Consider the following 10,651-nt stretch of genomic DNA (forward strand, 5'->3'; position numbering starts at 1 on the left):
TCTGGCAGCTCATTCCATACACACGCCAGCCTCTGCGTGAAGGTGTTGTCTCTTAGGTCCCTTTTATATCTTTCCCTCTGACCCTAAACCTATGCCCTTTAGTTCTGGACTCCCTCACCCTCGGCAAAAAATTTTGTCGATTTATCCTATCCATGCCCCTCATGATTTTATAAACCTCTGTAAGGTCACCCCTCAGCCTCTGGCGCTCCAGGAAAAACAGCCCCAACCTACTGAGCCTCTCGCTATAGCTCAAATCCTCCAACACTAGCAACATCCTTGTAAATCTTTTCTGAACCCTTTCAAGTTTCACAACATCCTTCCAATAGGAAGGACACCAGAACTGCACACAATATTTCAAAAGTGGCTTAACCAACGTCCTGTACAGCCACAACATGACCTCCCAACTCCTATACTCAATGCTCTGACCAATAAAGGAAAGCATACCAAACACTTTCTTCATTATCCAATTTATCTGCAACTCTGCTTTCAAGGAACTATGAAACTGCACTCTTTGTTCAGCAACACTCCCTAGGACCTTACCATTAAGTGTATAAGCCCTGCTGAGATTTGCTTTTCCAAAATGCAGCACCTCGCATTTATCTAAATTAAACTCCATCTGCCACTCCTCAGTCCATTGGCCCATCTGAACAAGATCCTGTTGTACTCTGAGGTAACCTTCTTCTCTGTCCACTACACCTCCAATTTTGGTGTCATCTGCAAACTTACTAACTGCACGTCCTATGTTCACATCCAAATCATTTATATAAATGACGAAAAGTAGTGGACCCAGCACCGATCTTTGTGGCACTCCACTGGTCACAGGCCTCCAGTCTGAAAAACAACCCTCCACCACCACTCTCTGTCTTCTACCTTCAATCCAAATGACTAGTTCTCCCTGTATTCCATAGCGCTAACCTTGTTAACTGTTATGAAGATGTGGGTATACTGTACCTGTAAAGAGTTAAAAGCAACAGAACTACCTGACAGAACCAAATGTTCTGAAAAAATATATAATGTAATATTTGGTAGAACAACTTGATTAGCTAGTTGCCTGGAAATGACAAAACAGATTTGAATTAGGCCAAGCAGTTTAAATTGTACCCGAAAAAAAAACCAAACTCCAATCCAGTTTGAATTTAGCATATTGACAATCTTAAAAGCCAATGACACAAACTGATCCTTTGGGGGTGTAAGACTGGAGAAAATTGAACAGTTTAGAGAATCTGGTTTCCAGCATCTGCAGTCATTGTTTTTACCTTAGAGGAGAACTGCCAAGCCAATGACATCTGCACACTGCCCAGAAAATAACTCTCTAAAAATGTACCTTTATCAATCCTGTGAAGCAGGATCCCAAAGAAGAAGAAAAAAAATGACTGAAATACCAAGAAGTATGAAAGCTGCCTGGTTTTGAACTAAGATGTTTTGTTTTATAAATCGTAATCAGGAGTTTTATCGGACAAGTATTATAGAAGGGAAGGTAAAAGATAGCTTAGAGTAAGGACTAGTAAATAGTTGTTAGTTAATTATTCTCTGTTATACATTAAGAAATAAAGTTGTTAATTTTTACCTTAAATAGTTCTTGGCCACTTGAATTTTTACAGATTGCTGCATGGGATAAATCTTTTCTGTGCTGTTGGTTTTAAATTAAGGAGTGTTTACCCTGTGTTGTAACAGTTTGGGAGCTTGTCTGGGATTTGAACTGGTTTAGACAGATTTGAATAGATTTGGGGCATGAAAAATCCCAGCAGATTTAAACACTTGCAGGTTAGTGTCTTCGATCTTTAAATAAAACGTAGGTGAGACAATTTGTTTAATTTCAATGACTTGGGGTTTATTAAAAGTGAGAGAAATGGCTCTTAAAATTGCTAAAGAGGTTCTGGGATTTAAAGAAGAGGCTCAAATTTGACAAGAAAGTTAAGTAGGAAAGTAATTGACCATACTTTTAGAATTAGCAAATATGTTAAATTTGGGTTTAACTAAAGACAAAAGTAAAGCTGAAATTGTAAGGAAATTACTTAAACACGTAGGTGTGTCAGAGAAACAGACAAGTGCTGTAGAGATAGAAAAACTTAAAATACAATTGATGAAAATGGACTTAGAACATAAACAAAGGGAGAGAGAGAGAAGAAAGAGAAAGACAGAGAGGAGAGGGAGAGAGAAAGAGAGAAGAAAGAGAGAGGAAAAAGAGAGAGAAAAGAGAGAAAGAGGAAAATAAGAGAGAGTGTGAGAGGAAAAAGAGAGAGGAGGTTCTTAGCTGAGCAGAGAGAGAAGAAAGGAAGAGACAAAAAGAGAGAGAATCTGAACTTGAGAAGTTGGGACTTAGTAAGCAAAGTCAAGATAACAGGATGGAGATTAAAAGAGAATATTGTGATATATGTCAAAACTCTGCCAAATTTTGATGAGATGTTGAATCCTTCTTTATTTCATTTGAGAAATTGTCTCGGCAGATGGAGTGGTCCGAGGATTTATGGGTAATGCTAGTTCACACTAAACTGGTAGGCAGAGCTAGTGGGGTATTTGACGCACTGTCAGATGAGGTGTCAAGAGATTATGAAGAGGTTAAGCAGGCCATTTTAAGTGCTTATGAATTGGTACCAGAAGCATATAGACAGCCGTTCAGAAACATAAAGAAGGAACCAGGTCAAACTTATGTTGAATTTGAAAGAATGAAACATAGTCATTTTGATCGATGGGTACGTGCTTTGAAAATAGATAAGAATTTTGATGCTCCAAGAGAGATTATTCTGCTAGAGGAGTTTAAAAACTCACTTCCAGAGATGGTAAGAATTCATGTGGAGGAACATAAAATTCAGGAATTGAGAAGGGCAGCAGAATTAGCAGATGAGTACATGTTGGTACATAAGACAAGTTTCCGGCCAGAATTTTGTCCTGTGAGGGATAGAAGTTGGGAGAAGGGGAGATCCTACATGATGAAATTAACAGTAGAGAGCACTGGTAAGATTTTACCACAGGTTAAAGAAGCCCAAGAGGGTGGACAGGAGGTGAAAGGCCTCAGGAGTTTTCACTGTAATGGAGTGGGACACAGAAATTTACAATGTCAGTGGTTTCAGAAGGGCACTGGGAAAAGATGTTTTCACTACCAGAAAGTGGGACACTTAAAGTCACAATGCTGGTGGTTAAGGAAAGGCACTATGGGAATTCATTTGGTTAAAAAATGCTTAGCCAATGGCATTAGTGAAGGAGACCCCAAGAAGAGCTCAGAAGCTGCAGGTAAGTGCATAACCTAGGCAGGAGCTGGGTATGGAGTTAGTACCTGATCTCTACAAAGAATTCACCTCTGTGAGTAAGGTTTACTCAGAAACAGTCAGAAAAAGTGCCCACCACCAACGTCTGGCTCACTGGTCTATAGTTCCCTGGCTTTTCCTTACCACCTTTCTTAAATAGTGGTACCACATTAGGCAACCTCCAGTCTTCCGACACCTCACCTGTAACTATCGATGATACAATTATCTCAGCAAGAGGTCCAGCAATCACTTCTCTAGCATCCCACACAGTTCTAGAGTACACCTGATCAGGTCCTGGGGGTTTATCCACTTCTATGCATTTCAAGACATCCAGAACCACCTCCTCTGAATTGTGGACATAGTTCTAGACACAATTTATAAGATTCTCTTCAAAGTCTGTGCACCTAATTCAGACTGGTCTTACTATGCTCCCCCAACCAGTATCTTCCCACTACCCAGTTTAACTGACACAGGTTGGAGGGTTTGATTTATAGGAGAGGCTGAATAGGCTGGGGCTGTTCTCACTGCAGTGTCAGGGGCTGAGGGGACACCTTATAGAGCTTTGTAAGATCATGAGGGGCATGGATAGGGTAAATAGCCAAGGTCTTTATCCCAGGGTAGGAGAGTCCAAAACTTTTCTAAACTCCAGTGAGTTCAGAGCCAATCTACTCTACCTCACTTCATAAGACAGTCATTCCATACCTGAGTTAAAAAAAATCACACACCACCAGGTTATAGTCCAACAGGTTTATTTGGAAGCACTAGCTTTCAGAGCGCTGCTCCTTCATCAGGTGGTTATGAAGCAGGAGCACAAGACACAGAATTTGTAGCAAAAGATGTCTCATATGACTGAAATGATCTATTGAACGAACCTAGAATCTTAAGTCTTTCATGTTTTAGAATGGGTTTGCTGGTATAAGTTCCTTAATGTGTAAATCCTCCAATTCATGGCCTCCATACCTGGTAACTACCTCACTTATTAAGCAAACAAGAGGCAACATACATTTCAATGGGAGAAATCCTGCCATCTATCTCACTGAAGGAAAAACCACGAAAGTCTTCAAAAAAGAATAGAAACCTATCTTCCTTCACAGACAAAACATCTGGTGTTGGAACTGCGCATGAGCTGAATGCCGTCGCCCACCTCCTGCCGTGAGTGAACATGCGCACAGCTGTGCTCGGTGTTCGATTTGATGAGGGGAAAGATGAAGGGGGTCGGGACTGCGCAGGCGTGACTTTCAACTCCCCCACCCCTTCCCCCGTTGATCCCGAAGCCCAGCCCCGCCCCTCAGGGTGCGCATGCGGAGTGAGGTCACTGGAACGTGGACGGCCGTTGGACGGGATCGGCGGCGCGCTATTTGAAAACAAAGGAGTCGTTGGCGTGTGGCGCGCAGGGTCGGGTGTAGCTGGAAACGCGTTCTTGTCCGGTCTGTGGCAGCCTGTGTGGGACCCTCATCGCTTCTTGCTTGTACCATCTCATCCGACCTCAGGTACAGTCCGAATGGCAGGAGGGTGCTTTGTTCCCCGCGGTGGAAATGGCGGAATGGCTGCAGCTTCCTAATGTGGTGCATGGCGGCGTCCAGCTTCCTGCCGGGGCGATTTGTCAATTGCTGTAAATCTTACACATTCCTGGAAGTTAGCAACTCGGGCAACAAAAAATAGACAATTCCACCTCCTTTCACCCCCACCCCCTCTCTCCCTTTACTTCCTTTTCCCTACCCCCTTTTCCCCTCTTCCTCTCTCTCCCTCCTTTTGATTTGGAGACGCTGGTGTTGGACAAAGTTAAACATTCCCCAACACCAGGTTATAGTCCAACAGGTTTATTTGGAAGCATTAGCTTTTGGAGTGCTGCTCCTTCATTTGTTCAGAAGAATTAAGGACATCTATTCTTAGTGTCAATGAATTGGTGGAATGGATGGCCATATTTCCTCTTGACCCTGAGGGCTGGAAGCTGTTGGATAACTGAATTTCTGGTTTATATTGAAGACTCTTAACAGACCTCAGAATCAATAAGAAAATAACTTGTAATTTTAATAAGCTGAGTGGAATATGCATGTAATAGAACAATCCTGATACATTTTCATGTATGTATATGACACTGAGCAGATTTGAATTTATGAAACTCAGTTCCCTAATCTTGATTGTTTTGAAATGTGAATGTCTCGTTTACCCTTTACAAACTAGGAAAGCACAAAGGCTGACGCTGAGTTAGTAAGAAAGTTGGAAGATGTTCATATGTGTGAGAGAGAAAACATTCTTCCTAAATTACATTCACTGGCCTAAGGATTCAAGGGACACTGAGAGAAATGGGAAGAGACAGGATGGTAGCTGGTGGAAAGGTTAACCTTGTGGTCTGATTTGACATTCACCTCTTGTCATGGATTGAATGTTCGTGTGTTCCCTGGAGCTTGAGATCTGGGAATGTTAAAATTTAATTTGCATCTAAGATTATTTTAAAAGAAAAAGCCATTTTGTAGGACTAGGCATGTTAGCTAAGTAAGGTTACCTCATGGCCTTTTCCACATAGTTTAGACAAGACTCTTGTTATGATATACTGTTAAAAGGGAAGTTTACCTAGCCAAAGGCAATTGACCATTTGGCCTGGTTTGATCAGGGTTTCCCACTTTGTGCATGTAGCTCAATTAGTCAAGAGTACTCAGACCTGGCAATTAGTTTCTCTTGAGTGTGTTGCTGGAAAAGTACTAGGCAAAAGTGAGGACTGCAGATGCTGGAACTCAGAGTCTAGATTACAATGGTGCTGGAAAAGCACAGCAGGTCAGGCAGCATCTGAGGAGCAGGAGAATTGATGTTTCGGGAAAAGCCTTTCATTAGGAATGAAGGCCTCAGTCCTGATGAAGGAATCCAGCCTGAAATGTCAATTTTCCTGCTCTTTGGATGCTGCCTGACCTGCTGTGCTTTTTCAGCAACACAGTCAACTCTGATCTCCAACATCTGTAGACTTCACTGTCTCCTAATTAGTTTCTCTTCCTCTACAAACTTTTGCCATTTTATTGCTGCTTATCTGATTAAGGACATGTGGTGTTTCTGTAATTTTAGTAATAATTTCTATTTAAAGTCAGCTTGTGTGCAGCAATTAGGAAAGTAGCCTGCGAGAGTTCTCATAGGTAAGAGCTGGCACTGCTACTCTGCTAATGGTTTTAAAATTTTAGCTCCAACCTAGCTTGTAGGTATGTATGTTTATAGTACAACATTGATACCATTGGTAAATAAAGGTAATAATTTAAACTAAACTGTCTGTAAGAGTTTTATATTCCTGACTGCCACAGGATAATCCCTGGGACGAACCAAGAGTGACTTACAGGTTGAGTCTATTAGGGATTCCCTGAGCCGTCTCGAATAGGTACTTTAACAGAAGGAGCATTGAGTATAAGGATAGACAAGTTATGCTGGAGCTTTATAGAACTTTAGTTAGGTCATACTTGGAATGTGTGTGCGGTAGTCACCACACTACCAACAGGATATGGATGCTGTGGAGAGGGTACAGAAAAGGTTTGCCAGGATGTTGCCTGATATGGGGGATTTTAGCTGCGCAGAAAGGTTGGACAGACTGGGTTGGCTTTTGCTAAATGCGGAGGGTTGAGGGGTGACCTGATAGATCTTTTTAAGATTGTGAATGGCATAGATAGACTGGAAAGTATGTGGCTTTTTCCCAGGGTGAGGGGTCAGTTACTGAGGATATTAGTTCAAGGTGTGAATGGGAAATTGAGGTGTGAGGCATATTTTTCACACACAGGGTGGTCAGGATCTGGAATGCGCTGCCAGAGGAGGTGGTGGAAGCAGGCGCAATAGCAGCTTTCAAGAAGCACCTGGTCGAATACATTAATCGGAAGGGAATAGAGGGATGCAGATCTTGTAACTGCAAACAGTTTTAATATGGAAGGGCAAAATGTGTTGGTGCCGATTTTTGAGGGCTGAAGGACCTGTATTTGTACTGTATTGTTCTCTGATCGACATGGACAAGATTGATCGAATGTCCCCCTTTGGTGCTGTCTTATAGTCATCAGCACGCAAACTGAACCTTCGGTCCGACCAATCCATGCTGATCATAATCCAAACCAAAGTAGTCCCACCTGCCTGCTCCTGGCCCGTATCCCTCAACTTTTCCTATTCATGTACTTCTCCAAATGTCTTTTAAACATTGTATCCATATCTACCACTTCCCCTGGCAGTTCATTTCACAAACGAACCATCTTCTGTTTAAAAAGAATTGTCCCTTGTTCTTTTTTTTAAATCTCTCTCCTCACCTTAAAAATATGCCTCCTAGATCAGCTCTGTGGTTCTATTGCCCTTTGGTGATGGCGGTTCTTAATGGCTTGGTGTATTCTTTTCATCTGTTTGGTTCGTCTCCTTTCTGAGCCATTAACAATTGGCCAAGTTGCTTTAAGATTTTTAAGCTTCCAAAATAGGATGTATGGAACATAGCTGTTGGTTGGTTGGTTAGTTCTTTGTTTGTTTTTGAAAATTTTAATCAGATTTCAAATTCTTAACCATGATGATTTGGATTTGATTTTACATCATGCTGATTTAACAGTTAATTAGTCTAAGATTATATTAATTGCTGAGTTATCTCATTCTGCATGGGCTGTTGTGCTTCCCCTTTTGGAGTGTTGATCCCTGGGTTTGTTTTCTTTTATTGCTGGATATTTATTTCTAAGAATTGTAGTTTCAAAACCTTTATAAGTAGTAACTGCAAACACCACTGGAGGTGAAATTCCACACCAGGCCAATGTGGAAACAATTTGACAGCAAGGGGCCACCTCAAAAGAAAAGGGAAGGAAGTGACCTATAAAATAATGCCCCTTGGGTTTGACTATTCTGCCCTAGGGCAGGGCTTTATTTAGACTGAGATATAAAGAGTCACTTAAGCTGGTTTCCTGAATACTTGCTTCTCACTGAGCCTTGCCTGCTAGGTGACCCTGTCAGCAAATCTTTGGCAAGCTGTCTGTGGTTTTCTGAGCATTAATTTTTAATAGTATGGAAAATTATGGGCACCATGCCTGCAATTTGTGTCTATTGTACAATTGATAGTGTGCACTTGTAATGTTGGCCCTTGAATTATGAAACGTGTGTTTTATTTCTGATTTTTTTCCACTCAATAGAATAGCTTTATTTTAGGATTCAAAAGATTCTTTTACAGAAGAGTTCAGGCGAGTACAGAACCTGCATGGCGAATCACAAAAATCAACCAAATTAAGACTCCTGCAGCAAAGAACATGAAGTTGGTGTTCTGCATTTCTATGCACTTCTGTATCTCTGGGTAACTGAGTTCATTAGCATGAGAGACTGATGTCTGACACTTGTGATGACCCATGGATATCACTTCCTCCAGAGTGATAAATATAAGGTTATGCATTCCTTTGCACTCTTACGAGATTAATTAAGGAAATTTGTGCTGTCCCTCTTGATGGTATTTTCAGTAAGTTTTTGCAATTTGGGTCTAATTGTTACCCATTGCTGGTTTAAATTCTATAGGCATTTCAGTCAAACAATATTTAACTGGTGAGTTTCCAAATATCTGTCTGGCAGAGAGATTGGACATGCAGCACAATTGATTAAATGAAACTCCTTTACATAGAAATCATTGATATAAATAGTTTTATTTTTAGTTTTCTGTGTTTTTTTTAACTATCCAACTTGTCAGTAATGAACTTCAGTTATTTTTGTGCGTGAAAATCTAGCTTGTATATGGCTAAAGGTGCTTCAGAATCAACTTGGGCGTTTCAGATTTATACATTTTTGACATCCTTTGTTGAATCTTGTATTTTCCTGCTGTGTCTTTCATGCCATGTGACAGATGTGCAATCTAGCAACAAATTGTGACATGAAGAGGGCAATGAAAGGCAGTTTTGAGACGATAATAATGCATCCTGTAGCTGTAAAGGTATACTTTGCTTTTGAGTTCAGATGGAATAACTGCTTGTTACCTTTAGTGATAGATTGATTTGGTCTGTTTTAATTTGATTATTATTAGTTTGTTTACTATTAGCAGTTGAACTATACAGACCATAAGAAATAGGAGTAGTCATTCTATAAGATCATGGCTGATCTTCCCCAAGCCGCAACCCTTCTTTTGTGTCAGCTCCTCATAGCTACCCCTCCCAATTTTCAAAAATCTGTTTCCTCTTTAAAGACTTTGTGATCTAACCTCTATAATTCCCTGAAGTAGAATTCCAGTCATTCACAACTCTGAGTGATGACTTTCCTTCACATCTCAGTTTTCAATGAGTTGTAGAATTAGGGACAATACCACCTAGTTTGAGATCCTCCACTCGACTAAACATCTCAACATAAACCCTTGTCTTGTATATTTTAATAAGATCATCCCACATTCTTCTAGAGTCATAGCGATGTACAGCATGGAAACAGACCCTTCGGTCCAACCTGTCCATGCTGACCAGACATCCCAACCCAAACTAGTCCCACCTGCCAGCACCTGGCCCATATCCCTCCAAACCCTTCCTATTCATATACCCATTCAGATGCCTCTTAAATGTTGCAATTGTACCAGCCTCCACCACATCCTCTGGCAGCTCATTCCATACACGTACCACCCTCTGCATGAAAAAGTTACCTCTTAGGTCTCTTTTATATCTTTCCACTCTCACCCTAAACCTATGCCTTCGAGTTCTGGACTCCCCGACCCCAGGGAAAAGCCTCAGGTGACTCTGTGTGAAGTTTGCACATTTTCCCCGTGTCTGCGTGGGTTTCCTCCGGGTGCTCTGGTTTCCTCCCACAGTCCAAAAATGTGCAGGTTAGGTGAATTGGCCAAGTTAAATTGCCCGTAGTGTTAGATGAAGGGGTAAATGTAGGGGAATGGGTCTGGGTGGGTTGCGCTTCGGCGGGTCGGTGTGGACTTGTTGGGCCGAAGGGCCTGTTTCCACACTGTAAGTAATCTAATCTAAACTTTGTCTATTTATCCTATCTATGCCCCTCATAATTTTAAACCTCTATAAGGTCACCCCTCCGACGCTCCAGGGAAAACAGCCCCAGCCTGTTAGTTTCTCCCTGTAGCTCAGATCCTCCAACCCTGGCAACATCCTTGTAAATCTTTTCTGAACCCTTTCAAGTTGCACAACATTTTTCCGATAGGAAGGAGACCAGAATTGCACACAATATTCCAACAGTGGCCTAACCAATGTCCTGTACAACTGCAACATGACTTCCCAACTCCTGTACTCAATTCTCTGACTAATAAAGGAAAGCATACCAAACGCCGCCTTCACTATCCTATCTACCTGCGACTCCAATTTCAAGGAGCTATGAACCTGCACTCCAAGGTCTCTTTGTTCAGCAACACTCCCTAGGACCTTACCATTAAATGTATAAGTCCTGCTAAGATTTGCTTTCCAAAAATGCAGCACCTCGCATTTATCTGAATTAAACTC

General features: G+C 41.5%; 1 protein-coding gene across 1 annotated transcript in view; it reads left to right on the plus strand.

Annotated features, from left to right (window-relative positions):
* The first annotated feature begins 4,497 nt into the window (after window positions 1-4,497).
* kif20a (kinesin family member 20A) overlaps window positions 4,498-10,651 on the plus strand; it is a 53,529-nt gene continuing 47,375 nt past the window's right edge. The window contains exon 1 of the mRNA XM_043704074.1: window positions 4,498-4,735. The gene's annotated coding sequence lies outside the window, so the exon portion shown is untranslated. The remainder of the gene's footprint in view (window positions 4,736-10,651) is intronic.

This window comes from Chiloscyllium plagiosum, chromosome 14, assembly GCF_004010195.1.
Source record: "Chiloscyllium plagiosum isolate BGI_BamShark_2017 chromosome 14, ASM401019v2, whole genome shotgun sequence".
NCBI classification, from domain to species: Eukaryota; Metazoa; Chordata; class Chondrichthyes; order Orectolobiformes; family Hemiscylliidae; genus Chiloscyllium; species Chiloscyllium plagiosum.